A 6,000-nucleotide genomic window follows, 5' to 3' on the forward strand; every position below is an offset into this window, starting at 1 on the left:
CTCCCCGCGAAGGTGCCACTCTTGTCCTTTTGTGTTAAGCATGGCTAGTAGGTGTAGCTGATGACAGTGTTCAGAACCCAAGCTCCTCTGAGCCCAGATCCTCAAAGCAGTCACACATACGAAACCATGTGGCCCCAGTGTGGCCAGTCTCCAAATAGACAATATAATTTTCTACTTTTGCTTTCTGCAGCAGTTCTGAACTAAATACTGTACTGATTAACCAAGTTGAAATAATTTCCTTTGTGTAAAGGAACTCTTATGAACCTAATACAAAAACAAGTTATTATTCTTATACTGTCAAAATCAACAATTTCTACTGCCTCTACTCACCCAAGAACAGGAAAAAAATCTTAAGCTTTCAACCAGCAATTGATAGTACTTTCTGCAATGATGGAAATGTTCTTTATCTGCTTTGCCCACCATAATATCCACTAGCCACATGTGGCTATTAAGCACTTGAAATGTGGCTAGTGTGAGGAATTAACAGTTTTAAATTAATTTAAACTTAAATTTAAACAGACAATGTGGTTAGTGGCTTTAAAGAATTGTAAAGGATCTTAGATTTGTCCTACTTGCAAACTAACAAATAAGCATGTGACAGTTTCAAGGATAAGGGAGAAGACCTGAGATTCCTAGGTCAAAGACAAAGGACCACCTAACTTACAGTAAGAGCAATAGCAGGAGTATTAGCATAGTTGTGCCAGTTCTCTGAATCCCAATGCCCACAGTATGGCGCAAAGAAGGCTGGTGATAATGATACACTCAAAGATGTGCATTACAGAAGGGGAGCGCTGAGCTTAGCGTACTCAAATCTTTCACACTGGTCAGTAAGCCTACCTGCCCTTTGCTCCAGAGCAAAAGAATACTTCTGTCTTCCAAGGCTTTCTGCTGTGCAGATGCCCTTGAAAAGATAGTGTAGAATGAAAGCAGTGTGTACCTCTGCTCACAAGACAGGCAGAACAACGTTACTAAGGGGAACTATCTTCCAACAATGGAGATACATGCCTGTGAAACCTACCCATCTTTCTCCATCCTGCTTGAATGCCCAGCTTCTAGCCATACTTATTTCTTGCTTAAATGATTACCACTTCAGCCTCTTCCCAGACATCCTCCATTCTCCCAATAGCCAGAATGTACCTAGAATGTAAACACAAGTCTAATCATGTCACTCTTGTTTCTGTCATTGATGTCACCGATTAGTCAGGATTAATCCAACCCTCCTTAGCAAATTCCACAATGCCCTGCATGATGTGGCTCTGCCCCTGCCTTTGGGCACTTCTCTGGCCTCTCTAAGATACACTCTTAGCCATACTAAAACTTGTTCTCATGTCCTTAAATAACAGAGGTCAGAAAGTGGTGGTCCTGGGTCTGGTATAAATGTATCTGGTTTGGCTCACACAATAATTTAAAAAGCATCTGGGCCATTTCACATTTTGAGACTTCACATTTATAATATACTTGCCTGGAGCTGAGAATCTACTGTTCCCTTTAGACAAAGCCAGGGTTCTCCAGGTTGCCACACCTCTCGTTCCTGCTCTCATTCATTTCTCCTTTTACATTATCCACCTGATTTCCACTCTAATGCATCATGCTCTGTTCCTGTCGGTCTGGAACACTCTTCAATCTTCCAGCTTCTTCAGCTGCAAACTATCGCTCATTGTTCAGGTATTAGTGTACTCATGGAAGTTTTCCCTGACCACCACCACCCCAGTTAAGATGAGGTGAGGCACTATACAACACCCACCCACCCAGGGCTGTCTTTCTCCGGTGGTTCTCTTCATTACCCCTGTCACGGCATGAATCACATGAGAATGTAATTTTCTGCTTACAGTGCACACTCCTCCCCAGACTTTCAGGGCACAAAAGAGTGACTGTGACTATCTAATACACCATCATATGCCAGTGCCTAGGAAAAGGCCCAACACATGGTGGGAGCTCAAAAAACACTTGTTGAATAAATAAATGAAATGAAAGATGAAGTATGGTTAATTCAAACATTTGGGGGGGGGGGTTACCTGTGCTTTTATGCATTTATTTTTTAAATTTGGACCTCTGAAATATTATCTTCCCCACCCCCAAGAAACAGAAATAACTACTTGAGCAGCATAGTAGATATGCCCTAAATAACAGGCAAGGTGCTAAGCATTTCACATAGATTAGCTCATTTAAACCTTACAACAGTTTTTTGAGCTAAGTATTTCAATTATTCCCATTTGGAGATGAGAAAACTGGGGACTTGGGAGGTTAGGTAACTTATCCAGAATGACAAAACTAGTAAATGCCTGGCAGGATTCAAACCCATGCCCATCAGCCATTGAAACCCAAAGCCAGAATTTTTAACCATGCACAATTCACAAATGTAAAATTTTTAATGAACTCTGGATAATAAGAGACCACACTGGATAAGGAGAAACCATAGAACTATTTATCACGCAATCAGAATTATAGTTCCACTTCCATCACTAACTTGCTGTTCAACCTTGTATAAGATGAAGGTCTTATTCTCTACATCAGTACAGTAAATTATAGGAGGTAAAGATAACCAAAACTTCTCCTAAGAGACTTGAGAGCACATGACATCACCAATAACTTTATTCAGAGCCCTTCTTTAAGCTGTTTTTATGTGGTTATAACAGTTAGCCTTTACTGGTTAAAGGAATTAAAAGGGTGAAGAAAGTTCTTAGACAAGAAACTTTTTGGCTCAATATTCATGGCTATTAATACCAAACTACAGTTTTCTGGGTAGTGGCAGGGTCTTTAATCTCATTTCACCTATAGGATAACAAAGGTACTTAACAATAAGGCCAAGTGTAAAGTTCACTTCCCAGGCTGTCCCTCAGCATGGCTTGCCCCACTGGTTGAGTTGACTCATAGCTCTCACAGCCCAGTACTGGTATGTGGAGCCTAAGAAATAATACATTTATCCAGAAGATGGATGAATTATTTCAAGGAGCAGGTAAAGGATCAGAGATGTCACTGAGTCACACCAAATACAACCTAGTCTAACTAGTCAATCTTTTCCAGGTGAGATTCTTGCCTTTTTGCACCAAGCCAAAATTTTTTAAAAGACTTAAAGAGAAGAAAAAACTCTTAAGAATCTGGTAACTTTTTAAGTCAAATTTCTAGAACTAACCCAGGGCCTACCAAGCCTCTAAGTGTTCAAGTTTCAACTTGATAAAAGTATTACTTTCAATCTCTGTAATTTTTATTCTAGGCATTATAATTTCCTTTCTCAAGGAGTTGAAAAAAAATTACATATGGCACCATAAATTGACTTACTGACTCAAGTTAGAATTGAAATTTCTACAGCTTTAAACACTGAATCACCACACATGTAGGGATTGCTTTCTGAGTTTTCATTCTAAAAACACAGAATTCGTTTTATTTCCAAGTATGATTCCCATTTGATGAAGTAGAAGCATTTGAAATTTTACTTCAGAAAACACTGGCTCAGATAAATTTGTTATTTTTTACAACCTATTGAGTAGATTTCCCAAATACTGATTTTAAAGAACCTTTGGTCATGTATTCTTCACATCATTCTACTTGCCATGAGTCACTGAAGTATATTTGATGTCCATATACAAATATGAAATAAAAACATTAGTCTCTAATTTAGATAGGAAAAACCTTTAGAACAAGGAACATATTCTATATCTTTCTATCTTTAAAAGCACAAAGCACAAGGAGTGGCACAATACAGGAGCTCATTTAAGTCTGATAAGTAGGGAATTCATGAATTACAGTACTTAGTTATTTAACATCAAGTCCAAAGCTGACTTTCTTAAGCCATTTACTTGCTTTCTTCATAAAGTAGAGTGGTGCTAACAATGCCTCTTGTGCCTATGATCTTAAACTGAAATTTTAAACTGAAAATTTACAGACACTATGGCACATGACTTTTGTTTGAGCTAAATATCTTACGTTAGTTTCTTAAAATGAAGGGTCTACTTCCTGAATTGTTAAAATTAGAAGCAAATTTATATTTGCACCTAAGATGGTAAAGAGATTATAAAGATTGGCAAACACCTGAATCAAACAGTTATTTCCAAAGACTGGGACCAATAACGATCTTCTGCTATTTGAATTCCTATGACCATAGAAATACGTAAGGTACATAGCTTTATACAGAAGGATCGGTGGGGAAGAGACGATCTCAACTCAGAACACTAATGACCCGGTCCAGAAACACAAGTATTTTATCCCAACAAAGCTACTGACCAAATCACCTGGCGAGACATAACCACATCTCACCCGGAGGACCTGAACTCAAACGACTAAGAACACAGGACCTGCCATCAGGCAGCTTCAGGAGACCAGAGACCGCGGCTCAAAATCAGGTAACACCCCTAAAGTCACCCCACGGTCTCGTCCGCGGCGGGCACGGGCGTCTGCATACTAGAACAGTGTCCAAAGGGTCGGTTCCCAAGGCCACGGACGGGAAGGTGCCTGAAACCAGGCGTAAACCCCGGATTAACTCCAAGTGGAGGATACTTTCCATCCCGCCTCTGCGATCGTCCTTCGCCGGCGTGTGCTTCCTCCACGGCGGGCAGGACGGCAGGGAGGCGGGCGGCCCCGGGCGAGGACGCGGGAGGAGAGGGGATTTCCACGGCCTCCTGGACTCGCCGGGCTCACGCACCCCGGGGCGCGACTCCGCGCCAGCCCCCGGCGGCCCCGCTGCCCCACGGAGTCGGGGAGGCGTCCTCACCCGCGCGCGGAGTTCTCCGAGTTGGGGGCAGAAAGAGCGAAGGAACAGATGTACCCACAGGGAGAGAGCGCGCCGGCAAGTGCGAAGGTGGAAAGACAGGAGGGGAGGCGGACCCTCGGGAACCGCAGGGGTGCTGGTGGCGGCGAGCGGAGGTCGGGGAGCCGTTTGGGGGTGCGCGGGAGGCTCAGGCCCCGAGACCCTCTCCAGCGGGGCCGCACTCCCCGCCGCCCGAGCCTCCCGGGAGGCAGCCAACACCGCCCCGGGCGCCGGGAAGCGGAGGGAGCCGAGGCAGCACCTCCCCGTCCCGGCCCAGGGTCTGCCCAACTTCCCGAGCCGCCCTCCGCGCTCCCGCCCGCCCCCGAGCCCTGCCCGCCCCGCGGCGGCGGCCGCACCAACCTGCGCGGCCACAGGCACGGTCCGGGACGGAAGCCGGAGCCGCGGGCGCCGGGGCGGCGGGCGGAGTCAGGCGGGAAGCTCCGGCTCCCGGGGCGGGGACTGGCTGGGCACGCGGCGGCCGCGGCGGGGCTGCCTCCTCCGGGCGCGCGCGGGGCCCGGGCGCGGCCGCCGCTCGCCGGGACTCCGGGGAGAGCTCGCGGTCCCTCCCCCGGGGCGGCTCCCGGCCGCCCCCGAGCCCGCCCCGCGCCCGCCACCTCCGCTCCGCCCCTACCCCTCGGTCGCGGGGCCGGGGACGAGGTCCCTGCGGTCACCTCCCGGTCGTGCGCAGCTTCCCGGGGCTTCCCTGCAGGGGTCGCTTATCTTGGGCATTTAGACTCACGTGTGGGCAGGAGGTGGCCAGGAGCTGGAACTCTTGCCCGTGAGCCCCAAGGAAGGCGGTGGCAGCCGGGCCTGCAAGTCTCCTTTTGCTCCACCCGAGCCCAGTGTCCCTAAAAGCAGCCCTTCGAGGTGGCCACACCGGCTGCCCGCAGAGAGGCCGAGGAAAATGTCCGACTCTCCCCACGCCCGGCTTGGGCTGGGAAGACGTTTCCCGAGAGGACCAAGGGGCCCTCCCCCCACCCCGCCCCCCCGGGCTGGGGACTCTGGGCCAGGAGTGCGCGGAACTGGCGGACGGGGCACGGGGGCTGAACTTGTGGTAAACGTGCCGTTTCCATTCACAAACAGACCCTGGCCCGGTTCCTGAATTCAGGCCACCTCGCTCAGTTCTTGGCAGTTTCCTCGCCCGAACCTCAGGCCTGGGGGGGGGGGGGTCCCCTTTGCTAGCCTGGTTTTCCATCTCTGTACATCCCCCCCCCCTTTTTTTTTAAATCTTACTAAGCTCAACGCTCACACTGCGA

At 48.0% G+C, this 6,000-nt stretch overlaps 1 protein-coding gene across 15 annotated transcripts in view; it reads right to left on the bottom strand.

The window, feature by feature from the left end:
• Nucleotides 1-5,655, bottom strand: part of PAM (peptidylglycine alpha-amidating monooxygenase) — a 274,509-nt gene extending 268,854 nt beyond the window's left edge. For 9 of the 15 annotated variants that reach the window (XM_037011915.2, XM_037011914.2, XM_037011913.2 and 6 more), the window contains exon 1: nucleotides 5,105-5,260. The gene's annotated coding sequence lies outside the window, so the exon portion shown is untranslated. Of the gene's footprint in view, nucleotides 1-5,104; nucleotides 5,261-5,483 lie in introns of those variants that run through there. The other 6 variants (XM_037011912.2, XM_037011911.2, XM_037011909.2 and 3 more) reach the window with 3 other exon arrangements.
• Between the last annotated feature and the right edge of the window lie 345 nt (nucleotides 5,656-6,000).

The sequence above is a fragment of the Manis javanica genome, chromosome 1 (assembly GCF_040802235.1).
Source record: "Manis javanica isolate MJ-LG chromosome 1, MJ_LKY, whole genome shotgun sequence".
In the NCBI taxonomy this organism is placed as follows: Eukaryota; Metazoa; Chordata; class Mammalia; order Pholidota; family Manidae; genus Manis; species Manis javanica.